Raw genomic sequence first — 14,933 nt, forward strand, 5'->3', positions numbered from 1 at the left:
AAACCTTCATCACCCACAGAACCCGAGATCCGACCAGATTATACTTGGAAAGAATGTTTCGTCATTACCCCATCCTCAACGTCCTCAGAGTACCAAACAGAATTCCCCCCATTATCCTCTTTTGAAAATCCCCAACAGAAAACCAAACACAGCTGGAAAGTCCAAACACCAAATATTGTTGGTCCCAATGGTGTCACAAACAACATCTCTCCTGCTGAAGCCACACTAAACTGGCAAAGTGAAGATGCGGTTGCTCAGAACAAGGCCCTTCAAACGATAATTACCCAACAACAAACAGCCTCAGAAGAATAGCAAGCAATACTAACAAGAGTACAAGGCTTAGAAGGGATCATTTATGATCTTAAGTCCAAGATTCTTGAAGTCCATGGTGAACTCTTTGAGATGGTAAAGGATATTCCATTCTCCCATAGACCTAAGCATCTTGTCAAAAAAGAAGAAGAGATGAAGTTCCTTAAAGCACAACTAACTGATCTGGAAAGACAACACAAACAGCAAAGAATTGAGACTCTTGCTGATGATCCATGGAGGATGTCAACTACCCCATTTGTCAGACCAGTTTTTGATCCGCAACCGTTGTCAACATCACTGTTTGCAACGCCGTCTCCATCAATGAAACTATGGTCAAAAAAACAAACCCAGATCAAACAGAGAGTCAGAAAGGCCTCCGTGACACAGAACCCTCCCAGCTATGTCAACCAGCCATCATCATCAAGCAACATAAAAGAGCAAGTGATTGATGACAGCATGATGATAGCCTCTTCCAAGGCCCCAGTTTCCTTGCCTAAGGGAAAAGAGAACCCCATCTCATCTTTCCTTTATAACTTATGCCGGGAAGATAAAAAACCACTGAAAATGATAGCTCCTGTTATTTCGCCAGATGCTGATGATGAAACAGACTCTTGCTCTGATAATGGCTCTTATGAAGACCTACCACCAACAACTGCTTTTGAACATCTGTTCATGGCAGAACCAGAAGAAGCCACAGAAAAGAACGCTTTTTACTCTGAAGTAGATGACGCTATGTCTGAAACAACCCAAAATGAAAATGCTGAAAATATGCGCAGGCATCCGAGCAACGATTCAAAAATACAGTTCACTTTTGATGACATTCCACCATCAAAATGGAAAGAAAGAAGTATTGAAATGTTGACTTGGTGTACAGCTGAACTCCAGTATTACAACATAGACATAGTCATCAAAAGGTTCTTAACCAGATGCCAAGGCAGGCTCAGAGACTGGTATATGAATCTTGGTGATTACAGAGCCCATCAGCTACTTTCTGCATAATCTGCAGAAGTTTTTATGAACTTTATTATATTAGAGTTCATTGGAGACCCGACACAACACACTGTCCGAGCCAGAGAAGAATTTCTAAAAATGAAGTGTTGTTCGTTCCAACTAAGAGACTTGGAGAAACACTACAATAGAATGTCAGAAAGGTTCTACTGCTTAAACGGCATAGATGATGTGAACCTAAAACAAGTTTTTCTAAACTCCTTCCCAGAATCTCTTGCAAATGAAGCATATAGAGCATTGGAAAAAAACAAGACAGTCGCCAATGTCACCCTGGGTGAACTCTTCCAACTCATAAAGAATGCTTTATCTAAGCTATGTAACCAAAAGAAATTTTTGGTTGAATTTGAGAGAACTGGAAAGAGTCTTGGATCTGCTTGTGATGAAAGGCATTTGAAAATCAAATGCAAAGATGAATCATCATGTAGCTGCTCCCGTCTTTCAAAGAGGTCCCCTATCATAAAGAAGTTTAGTAATTACTACTCAAGTGAGAAAAAGAAAGACAAAAAGGATTGGAAATTCCTTAGCAAGAAAGAATACAGAGGAAGAAACACTGATCGATGTTATGTCTGCAATAAAAAGGGACATTTTGCTAGAGATTGCAAAGAAAAAAGGAAGACCCAAGCATTGATTGAAGCAATCAACAAGATTCAGCCAGTTGATGTTTCAGATCTAGAGTCCTTGTATTCCTTAGATGATAATCCTGGAGAAAAGACGATCTGCTCAATCCGATACAACAAAGACGAGTCAGACACGGACGAGTCAACCAACTCAGAAATAGGTCCTAGACCTATCTACATGGCACAATTAGCGCTCGTTAAACAAGAAGAACGCCCGCCCCTATCTTTTCCCCAAGAGGCATCACTGTTCCTTGACAACAAAATTGCAAACAGCCAAAAAAGGGACCCCCCAAACAAGTGGAGAGAATCTGTCAGAAGACAACTCACAAATGAGGTCCTACGGGTGATTGATAATGGACCCAAAGGCATGATTGCACCTGCAAAGATTTCCAAAGGCGATAACAGACAAAACGCCCATACTCTCAACAGTCCCCTGATTGGACAAAAGATGCCGCCCTTCTCGAAGAGCCAATGGACATTTACTGTTCAGCACAGGTACATGAATAACCCTGATAATGATAGTTATAATAGCAAGTACAAAGGCATGAAGCGCCATCCACAAACTACAATGAGTACATCCAAACCAACCAAGCCGCTTCATCAGCAACTAAAAGAAGAGGGCGTCCCAGAAGAGATTACAGAAGTGGTCAAGAAGAACAACATAAATGACCCATCCCTCTTATCCTGGAAGAATTTTCTCACCATCACCATAAAAACATGTGGCAGACCCTTATATGGCCTTCATTTCCACCCAGACCACCCATACTTAAGCACTCTACGTATCAAAAAACTGGATGCCCTGCCAGATGAAGCTTTAAGTTTCCTTTGGTACTTCACTGAAGAGTTCTGCACAGCCTTCGCCTTTAACTCCCAAAAACTTGTAACCTACCTGGTGAGTTGCAAATTGGGTGAATTGAACAAAAATGAACTCAACATCTACCGTCTTCTACAGTTGTTTCTCCCGATAGATGAATGGATTTATGCATTACAAAGAGCCCCTAGGAAACACTGTATCCTTACTCTTTACAAGCCTAAATACCATAAGACCACCCAACGATGCAGCCCAGATGAGTTCATTCAAGGATGGATGGATATGACTCCAGGAGATTCATTTTACAGACAAAATCACTATGAATCATGGATAAGAACCCGCAAGGTGTTGGCAGAAGCAAACAAGTTTGATGTTGCATAAAAAGACCCAAAGATTCTGAATGGGACCAAAGATATTCATAAACATTCGCAAGTGCGTGAATGGGATCAAGCCTATACATATTATCTCAATAAGCTTCCAATATTCACCAAAGTGCACTATTTCCAAGTCCCAGCTACAACAAGTGATGAAGTTTAAAGGTCAACAATGGCAGTCCGACGTCAAGATACTTAATCTGCAGAAAGAAGTTTAATAATGTGTGTCGTTTATTTAATATTGTCTAAATAAGGTTCTAAATGTGTTTTAAGTGTTAAATGTGTCTTTGGTGTGTTTAATAATTAAATAAGGTCTTAATCACTCTTAAAGTGATTAAAGAATATCCTAGAAATATTCCATCTAGATATTTATGTCTAGATTTTTATATTATTGTTTATTGTCATGGAGTCCTTTCTTTTACCTATAAAAGGAAGCCTCCCCCATCTCATGTAAATCATCCCAGAAAAGAAATAAACACTTCTTTCTATACTTCTCTCTCTAGTTCTATAATTCTCTCTTGGTTCCTAAGAGCTCCTTTGAGCCTTAGTCTTGCAAAGCTCCTTCCGAGCTATTAAGAACTCCTTCCGAGTCTTAGTGTTGCATAGCTCCTTCCGAGCTGGTTAGCTCCTACCGAGCTACTAAGTACTCCTTCCGAGTCTTAGTGTAGAAGTTCCTACAGCTTTAAGTTTCTTCAAGATCTTCTAGCTCAAGAGAACCTCTAGTCCTCTTACTGGTCTTATATAGATCAGCCATACCTCCACCCCTATCTGGTATCAGAGCCCTAACATCGCTCCTGGTATCCCTTTCTAAGATTGGTACAGTATGCTCTGCGTCTGCAGCCTTAGTTGCTGATCTCTCGGATCAGAAAAACAGTCTTACAAGGGTTTTATCAGACTGGTCCGATACGCCGGATTCTTATTGAGTCGGTAGAAAGCTTGTTGTGTGCGCAGTGAGGCAGGTGGCCGTAGTAAGTCGCGATTTGGTACGAGCTTGGAAATCTCAGTAAGTATTGCAGAAAGTATCTAAACCCAGTTATGAACCCAGATAATAATACACCATCAGAGCTGGTTAGCTCTGATGGTTAGCTCCTTCCGAGCTGGTTAGCTCCTACCGAGCTACTAAGTACTCCTTCCGAGTCTTAGTGTAGAAGTTCCTACAGCTTTAAGTTTCTTCAAGATCTTCTAGCTCAAGAGAACCTCTAGTCCTCTTACTGGTCTTATATAGATTAGCCATACCCTCCCCCCCTATCTGGAACCTCTAGTCCTCTTACTGGTCTTATATAGATCAGCCATACCCTCCCCCCCTATTTGCTTTGAAGGTTATACATGTTTCATAGTATACTTTATGTTATCCCATGTAGTTTGAAACTTATACACCTTTCGCTGTATGTACTAATTCGATTGAAGTTGAACAAATATGACATAGTTGGCATGATTCTGAGTATGCATCAACGTGTAAGTTAAACCTCACTCCCAACTTTTTTGCCTGTTCTGTTTATGATTTGCTTTTTCTCTCCTGAGAAGTTGCAAAACATAAATGCTTAAATGCATTATGGGTTATCGCTTAGATCGTTCCATTTGCCTAGTCTACACATATGGCTACTGCTTGCCGGTCTTTATTCTATTTGTTAGTTTAGTGGTACTACCACGACGATGAGTTAGCGATACAATGTGTTGAAGCTTCAGTCTCTAAAAGATTGGCTTATTTACCACTTACGTTATACGGAGTAATAAGGCGAATCTACTTATACCGGAAAGGTAGAACAAAAGAAACAACATTACCCACACGCTTACCCTTGTTTTTTCAAGAAACAGGTTTGAGCCGTCTTATACCGTCCGGCCAAGCTACTAATCGCCGGTTCAGTTTGCTATATTTTGAAATCATAGATTGTGGACCGTGGTTGGTTATGATTTAGTATGTTTGTTATAAGTAAATCGTTTCCAGTATTTATATTATTATATTTAATTAATATAACATTGACCTCTTGTCATTTATATACATTGTAAGATAAGAAAAAAGATTTTAAATAGGATTCGTCACGCCAAAAAGAAAAAAAAAAAATCTGGACTCTTTATGATACGTTGAAATTACATAATATTATGATGCAAACACGTGTTAACGTATCCTTCTATACCATGGTGTATCAAGATATTTTGTCTTTATAAAACTTGAAAAATAACTTTTATTTATTTCTACAACTTTGAGCTTATAATCCGCTTGACTCGTGTGAGTTTAACATACTAGTCTTTATTTATAAACTTTGACCTTAAATATATATATATTTTTGTTATATAAAACTTGATGAAAATTATACCAATGAAAACACGTTTAAAAAACAATCGATTTATATAACATTTATCAAGTATTATATATATTTATAAATTATAATTTTATTATTTGCATCAGTTGTAAATTGACTATTTTTTATACTATCATAAACTATGAATAATAATGTAATTATCAGTTAATTTTAGTTTACGTTCTCAGTCAGTCAAGCAAAACGTGCAAGTTTAATCTAGTTACATAATATTATGATTCAAACACGTGTTAACGTATCCTTCTATACCATGGTGTATCAAGATATTTTGTCAAATAAAACTTGAAAAATATTTTTTATTTATTTCTATAACTTGAGCTTATAATCCGCTTGACTCGTGTGAGTTTAACATATTGCAAAATGAAAAAACGAGATGAGCCGAAAATAATAAAATATTGATATACGAGTATGTCATAATTCGAATCTAGAACGATGTTAGCTCACAAAAGTTTTGATAAAGGTAGCTTGGTACTTGGGAGTTACGTTTTAATTTGGTAGGACAAAAACAAAAATTGCTGCAAACGGTTATGCTCAATATACAATATATTACCACGAAAGATCTATTTAGCTGGTCATAAATTTTAAGATTTTCCACAAAATTTTTGTTCGAGTTTTGTGGTTTGTTCGAATTTTTGAAAACTGACATTTGGCAAGTGATCTTTTATGTGCATTGAACCCTAAACCAATAATCATTTCATGATAGCCTTTTCAACAATATAACCAACTTCACATGATTCATTCTTAGAATCAACAAAAACATACTACCTTCAATGAACTTGGTTCTATCTGGATATTACTATTTTGATAAAGTTGTGTCAAAATACATAGTGCAAGTAATCCATAAAAATAGATAGATCATAGATACACAACCATGAACCATGTACGTAATGGACCAAAATAATTACCAACCCAGGCCCAATGTGTTTTAAACCCAGGCCCAGTGATAGGTTAGATCAATTTTAGTTTTGAGGATAAAAGTGTCGGCGTCAAGCTATAAAAAGTACTTCGAAATAGAAAAGTAAAGGCTTTATGAGATCTATAAGTCACTTTCTAAATACAAATAGATAATTAGGAAAAAAAAAACAAAGGAAGAAAATTTGAAGCAATTTTTGGCTCTGATAGAATCGCATTTTTATTTTGTTAGGGATGAAAGTTTCATCAAGTAAAATGTAATTATAAGTTTATAACTGAGCTTACTGTAAAATTGAATTATGGTTTTGTTCGGGTTTCTTGTTTAAGTATTGTTTTGGTGTTGAACTACTGTAAAATGGTTTTGGTGTTACATATATATATTGTGTATAAATTGCAAAAAAAATATATATAAAAATCACGGGAAACAAATTGGTTGTCAAGAAATTTGTTTAATTTTATTTGTATGCGATGCACATGATCTGCTTTACCTTTTAATTCTTTGGTTTTAGTCCATAATAATAAATCGAAAGCACTTCTTGTGTTTTGTTAATCTTGTTTTACATACTAGCTAACATATTTGACAAACAACAGTCCTAGCTCACTTTCATTGATTGTACCATATATTCATTGATTGATTAAAACTTAAAAGGAGTTTCTCGAAATTGTTGCAAATGATTAATCTGAGCAAAATGGCAAAATATGGCATTAACTTTTTGCAAGGACCACAAACCAAAAGTCGTAATTCACTTTCATTTTCATAGGACGAAAAAGAATTGAATACAGAATTTAACATGGCCCAAACAATTTTTTGAACCCCAACTTTTATTAGCCCAAAATCTGCAGCCTTTCACCCTTTTATTTATATATAACTTTAACTTTTACTAAAGTTGGAACATCAATGGTTAGTGGTTACATACTTATGCTTCCAATTGTGAAGGAGATAAACCTATAAAACAACTTGAATTGATTGCACATCGGTCTGTTTAGGTTTTGTAAGTTTCGAAATAGTTAGTTATTAATACGAATCTTGCTAATTTTAGTAATATGGTCTTGTTGTTACTAAAGTGCATAACACAGTTATACTTATGTCATAAGATTAAAGGAAAGTTTTTTAATACAATCTATAAAAAAAAAAAAATTATACAAATTATTGGCAGCCTTTATGACTGTCGACTAATCCTATTAATATAAAGTGAATTGACTAGTAAGATACTAGTGATCAAAGTCTGCATTTTCGAAATACAAATATTTACACAATCTGTACCTAACTCGAAACTTAAACTGCAAAGGTTGTAAAATGGTTAAAAAAATAATACTAATTATGGATAAATATAGACATAAGAAAAAAACTCATCAACAAAGGCCGAACCAACGCTTTTCACTTCGTAATGTTTTTGTTGCAACCCAGTACAAGTTCGAAGATAAGACCATAACAAAAAGATCGAAATCAACAAACTAGCAGATTCTCGATCCAAGCATCCCCAGTCAATCTGCATTTCTTGTCACAGTGATGTAAAAAGAAAAGTCGACACAATCGAGTTAAAGATATCATATCCATGCTACTCTCGTTAGAGTCGTCGTGAAGTTTACTAGTTTTTGCTTTCCACATATGTCACCACCAAATAAAGATTAACGCTTCCAACCTTACATGAATAAAAAAAAAGGGATCGATGTACCAAGTTGCCACCAGTGGTGGATCTTAAAGTTTTCATCGGTGGGGGCCAAAAAATTTTTTTTTTATGTCATCGCTATGTTCCAGGTATTATATTATGTCCATGCAATACACTTAATCGGGTTGGGTCAAACAAAAATAACACCATTAATCTAAGTTTTCCATTCAAATTACCAATACATAGTTTCTAACCAACAAAAAACTTCAAAGACTTATGAATATACCAATATTGTGTTGTGGTAAGGTGGGGTGTTACAGTCTACAAGAGGTAAGAATTCTCCTACATAATTGAATTAAGAAATTAGGGTTCTTGACTATGAAATTTGGGAATTTTGTGTATTTGGGGATTTTTAGAAAGGAACCCTAATGAGTTAAAAAGGAGAAATTTGGGGATTAATGCAATGAGTTTTGATGATAAAAACCCCATAATGACAAACCTTATGTTTTTAGGATGTTTAGCTAGAATTGTGATATGAAAGCTTTTATGAATATTGTGTTGAAATGTTTAGTGTAGCCAAAAAACCATAATGAATGAGTTCATGGTGAGTTAAATTAGTTGATAGTGAAAAAGTAGAGTTTATAGAATTCATAGATATATATTACATAATGTGTAGGTGATGAAGATCATTTTGTTGAACCTAGTAGCCATATAGTGCCAAATAGCCAAGTTAAGGTGAGTGTATATGCATATGATCATGTTCTTGTTAATAGAGGTCATAGGTGAGTAAATTCCTATGACCCATATGTTTATTGAATAAAAGCTAGTAGATGGGTAAATACCTACTTAGCAAAGTTTGATCGATGATTATGAAAGCTAGTAGGTGGGTAAATTCCTACTAGCATATTTGATATTTGATTATGAAATTAAAACCAGTAGGTGGGTAAATTCTTACTAGCATATTATGATATTGATTATGAGAGCTAGTAGGTGGATAAATTCCTACTAGCCAATGTATTTATGTGAGCTAGTAGGTGGGTAAATTCCTACTAGCCAATTTGATTATGTGAGCTAGTAGGTGGGTAAATTCCCACTAGCCAATTGTATGATTAAGACTAGTAGGTGGGTAAAGTCCTACTAGCATTGTCCATGGCCATGTTGAAAATGATTTGTGATGATTTTGTGTTTATGATAAGCATGAATGAAATGGCTATCAAAAGATAGGCTATATATTTTGCTTTAATGTTTTGGTAACTTGATTATGATCATATATATATATGCATTCACTAAGCATTGTTTACATTTTAGTTGTTTAACCTTTTTATATTAGTTGGTAGTAGTCGTGGCAAAGATTTGAGCAAGTAAAAGTGTCTTGAGTGAAGCTTTTGGGTAAGAACTTCTTACCATTATGTATAATGAATTGGATGGTCAGTAGTCCCTTTTAACCATGTGCTCCCAAGTGCCTTCAAGTTGGTGTTTTGTACAAGATAATTGATGAATGATGTTTTATGGTCATTGTAGTGTATCTTTCTGTAAAATCTCAGTTTGGTCAAATGGTATTGTATGTATGGAGTCAAGTTCTTAAACTAGATGTTTGGCAAAATGGGTAAGATGACCCATTTCGTAGTGAATTGTCTTTTTGAACAATTGTAAACCTTTGGAATGTTTTAGTATGTGTTTATAACTTATTTGACATGTTGAAGCGTTTTTAAAAGCTTGGAATTTAGTCGAAAAATGACAAAAAGGGCGTTTTTTGGTGTTCAGCTCAAAGCGCGTTCTATGTATCATTAGCGCGTTTGCTGAGACACAAAGCGCGTTCGATGAAAATCAGCATCGCACGCGCTCTACTGACTTTGATGCCTACTTTTTTTTTGTCAAGTTTTCATTTGAACTTTTTGGGTCCTGAAACTTGTATGCTGGTCTACTTATATCATTCTAAGAAATTTTCAAGTGTCTTTTCTTGATTTGAAACATTTTGATTTTAGCGAAAATTGGTTGTATTTTTTTGAAGTATAAAGATTTTTTGATTTGTTTTATATTTTGGCTTAAAATGGTTTGGGCGTTACATTAACCCGTACTTGCCCTTGCCCGGCGGGTGCGTATATGTGATTGCTTGGGTGGCTCATTGCAACATAATTACGTGGTTTGAGTATCTTCGGGTGGCGTAATTGACCACCAATGTAATTGAGCACATGGACTACTCCTGGATTGGCTTGCCATTCTTTAACAACATTGATGTACAGCCGTAAGGTTTGTCCATCCAGTCGGGTCTGACTTATGTCACACTTAATGAGATGTATATGTTATATGATATGCGTGACTTATGTCACACTTGCAAAGATGATAAGTGAAAAAGATATGAAAGATGACTAGGCACATTTAGGGTGGTTCATCCTAGTATGAAAGATATTGATGCTATGATATGTATGTGAGATGATATGATTGATGATATGTGTCTTAACGATCTCAATGATTTTTCTATAATGTTTTAAATGGACAAATGCTTTATAAACTATGTGTTATCTTACTTAGTTAATTCGTTAGCTTACACTCGCTCTTTTAAAATGTGTTGTGGCCTTTGGTCCAACAATAGTGAGCAGGTAGATGTGAGAAAATGTGAGGCATGAGTAAATGATCTTGAAGCTGGCAGTAGTATACCCATAGTGGCTACTCGCATTAGACTTTGATTTAAGATTAGACCTTTATGGTTTGCATTTATTATGTTGTCGGTTGATTAATGTTGAGCAACCGAAAGATTTCCATTTAAACTTGTTTTGCTGATATGGTAGTAACACCAATTAATAAATGAACCAAACAGATTTCTTAGTTTGGACTTTTAAAGTTTAATTCCGCTTTCTTTTAATGCCGTTAGGTGAAAGTTTTTGGAAATCCATATTTTTAAACGACGGGTGTTACAGTAATCCGGGGAAAAAGTTGTCCAATTAGAATTTTTACAGCCGTATAAAGTTTATTATTATTTCATTTGCTAACTTGTGTGATTGTTTTTATTTTAGTCCTTATGCTAATATTTTTATATTTTTTATTGTATTTTTGCAGTTATTTTTGTATTTTTGATTATATTTTGACAATTATTTTGTCAGCTTTATAAACGTAAAATGTATTTTTTTTAAATGTATTTCTCCCACGTTTTATGCGGGTTATAATTTAGTAATCTACTATACGAATGAGATGTGGAATTCAAAGCTAATGTGTCGAGTTAGTAGCACTGTCAAATTGAATTCATCTATATTAATGAAAATGGTATATTTTTACAACGTTTTGTAAAAGAATGTGTAGTAAATTGTGGTGATAAATGGGAAAGAGTTTGTTTGAATTAGGGATTCACTTACCAGACTTGGTCACTGACATGTGATGTCAGTGATCTTCAGCGAGTCTAGTGACTCTTGTCAGCGGACGGTTTCTTTTCCAAATTGTAAGTCAAGACGGGAAGAATTCAAATAATAAAAAAAAAAAGACAAGAAGTCACATGGTGGTTCCTCCAACTGTAATTTACCTTCTATGGAAAAGGTACGGTTGAGCCAAAAGAAGAGTTTTCTCTTTCACACCCGTTTTAGTAAATAAGACAAAGGCTCCTGGATTCAAGTACTTTGAGCCAATGCGATCTCGACAACCACCATCAATCGCTTTCAATGTAAGGTTGTGTTGCCCTAATTCCTCCCTTATATAAAGCAAAACAGCCGCACCAAAAACACTGTATTTTTTCACCACATGTGTGTCTATTTCTTTCTTGTCATTGTATAAGTTTTAGTGGGTCAAAAACTTAGCAATTGTATGTTCTTTTATTCGTGTAAGTCAAGTTGTAATATCGACCATTTATTCACTGTTTATTCAATGATACATATGATTAGACTTGCTTAGATTCTTGTATTAAAACTTCATACTTGTTATTGTTCTTTACTTTATGTTCTTTATTTTTTTGTCTAGATAATTAAATATAAGTGTGTAAATTGTGGACTGTCAAAGTTTTTCGTTAAAGGATAAAAATGTCAATCATAATAGCAAAAGATGTTTTATTTTCTTAATGTTAGTTTATAATGCTTAATTTATAAAATAATATTTAACATATATGCATATCAAGGTAAATTTACTTAATAATTAGTTCAAAATTGTTTTTTAAAAAAATAAAATTTAGAGGCCCCTATGTTAACACGGGATGGTGTTTTAGTATCGAAGTAGGATATTATAAAAAGAAAATAACATATCAAATATTATAAAAAAAAATAACATATCAAAAAAATAACACATCTTAACCTCCCCATACACCGTTGAGATCGATATAGGGGCTCAAAAACCCGCGGAAGGCAACACTGAGCAGTTACTTTTTTATATTTTTGCTTTTCCGACAGTAATGTGAATGTTTTTTTAAACCACGTTATATCCACACGATATGCTATTTTGAAACAAATACTTTTTTTTCCATTATTTTTCTATAACATTTGATGTTGCCATTATCACCAACAGTCATCGCCGGCACCACACTACTACCACATTGCGGGTACCCGTACGCCTTGTGTACGTGTATATATATATATATATATATATACACGCAAGTTCTTTTTACAACCATCTTAGATCACATATTCTTAAAATTCATTTTCTATGATATGTTATAAAAGTTTATAGCTTAATTAAAATCTTTTTTAAACAAAACTTTAAAAATAGCCTTTTATTATATAGAAACATTGTCGAAATGTTAAATAAAGCATGCAGTACCTATCTTAGGTAAAACAAGGGGAGATTATGTAAAATTCAAAGGGGGTTTATGTAAAATTCAAGGGGGGTTATGTATGTTTATCAAATTCAAAGGTTTACTTTGTAACTTTTTTTAATGTGGCAGTACTTAAGCTTGGTAAAGTCTGCAGTACAGATCATTTTCCCATAAACATATCAAGTTATATGTAATTTTACATGTTTTTAATAATTATGTTTGTTCTTATACGAATTTTTATTATGTTTTACATAGTGAAATGAAATCATTAACGTGTGATCTCATATATAACTTATAAGAGTTCCCAAATTTATTGAAAAGAAATAAGGTTGACACTGCATGATTCATGCCCGTATAAACACAATATGCTAGTTACAAGGCTGACCGAACCTTTGTATGTGAAACATAACAAATATAAAGATCCTTTTCGATAAAATAAATTAACACGTTTTGGAAGACGTTAACATTTAGTTGGTAGTGTGGACTCTAGTATAGTAGTACGAATCGGTTAACACATGGTCTTAAAATCATATATCTTCTCGTTAATTGCTTTCTTTTCACACTCAAATTGAAGAAAGTGCCAAGAAGCTAGTGTAAGTGAAAAGTCTTCGAGTCATGTTAATCTTCAGGATGGAAACTTTAGTTATTAACATGAGAAATGAAATGATTTTAAGATGGAAACTTGTTAAGATTGTTCCCACTTAGGAAAAGAGTAATATATTCCAGTTAACTGGGAAATGATAATTGTACCACTAATTACTAATTGATCATCACAATTTACTAATTTATATGTGGTAATTAAATGTATCATTGGTTGTGATACAAACATCACTTCTCTAGTTAATTAGCTAGTTACCTTTACACCAATTCAAAATTCTCCTCCAAAGCCACAATAGTATGATATCTTCTTTTATATATATATATATATATATATATATATATATATTCGTGTATCAGTTTCACATACTTGTGTTCTGTAAATATAAGTATATCAATTTTATTTATCTTTACTATGATCTAATAATCATAATCAAGATCTATGTTACTGTATTTGTTTTGGTTTTAATATTTATTTAAGAATAGCTAATCTCTCATATATCCAACTAAAAGAAAAGTGTTCTCTTTAATCTTTCTTATTTTAAGTGAAAGGAATAAGCATGATGCTCGTGGGATAGGAGAACCAAGTAATTTGGTTTGGATTAACCAATAAACAATTTAAAAGAAATAGAATCAAGATCATCTCAAAGCAACAGCAGCATTATGATATGTAATGTACTAATTTTAACTGATCATAAAGTGTTAAATGAAAATTTGCACACTAACTAACCAAAATACAATGTTTCAATCTTTCCCTCTCACAATACTTTTTAAGATGATAGGACCCATCATTTTGATTACGATTTGACAAACTAGTACTCTATTAATTATAATATAATATCATCACTTAAAATGAGTAGTTAACTTCACTTTTTAATATATATATATATATATATATATCATATATATAGAGAAAAGTGAGTTTAGGGCTGTTATGCACCCAATTTGGGTGAAAAACCTCTCATATACTAATATTTTAATATTTTGAATAAATGTTTGGTCCCCATGATATATATATATATATATATATATAATATAAGGGTAAAGTTATTTTGAAAACTCTTTTTTTGCAAAAACCTTTGAGAACTTTTCGAATCAAGGTCAACCGATGATTGTTCTTTACATGAAAATTGTTTTTTATTGTATTTTGAATAAATATTTAAGAAATATTTTAATATTTTTAAATATTAAAATATTTTGATATTTTGATTAAATGTTTGGTACCTATGATGTTTGTATTTTTCTTTAAGAAATACCTGGTTAAGATTAATTTGTATATCAAGATTCAAGAACCACATATATATCGTAAATCTCAAATATAAAAAAGAGGGTTTGCTAAATACAGCCTTTAGGGCTGTGTTTAAGGTGCATAAATTGTTTGTACATTTATCATGAAAATCAGGGGGCGGACTTTTAATATGAAAGGTACAAGTTTTTTTATGCACGTTAAATACAACCCTTAGAACTGTATTTAGCATTTCCTTAAAAAAAAATGATAGCAAAGTCTTTTTGACGCATGTGGATCCCACAAAAGGCACATTATTGAAGAAAAGTAATAGGATGAGCAGTTATCTTGCTTTAATAAATCATTTTCTTCATTCAATCTAATTAGTTGTCTACAACCATTATAAGAAGACCCATTAATTGA

Source organism: Erigeron canadensis, chromosome 4 (assembly GCF_010389155.1).
Source record: "Erigeron canadensis isolate Cc75 chromosome 4, C_canadensis_v1, whole genome shotgun sequence".
Classification (NCBI taxonomy): Eukaryota; Viridiplantae; Streptophyta; class Magnoliopsida; order Asterales; family Asteraceae; genus Erigeron; species Erigeron canadensis.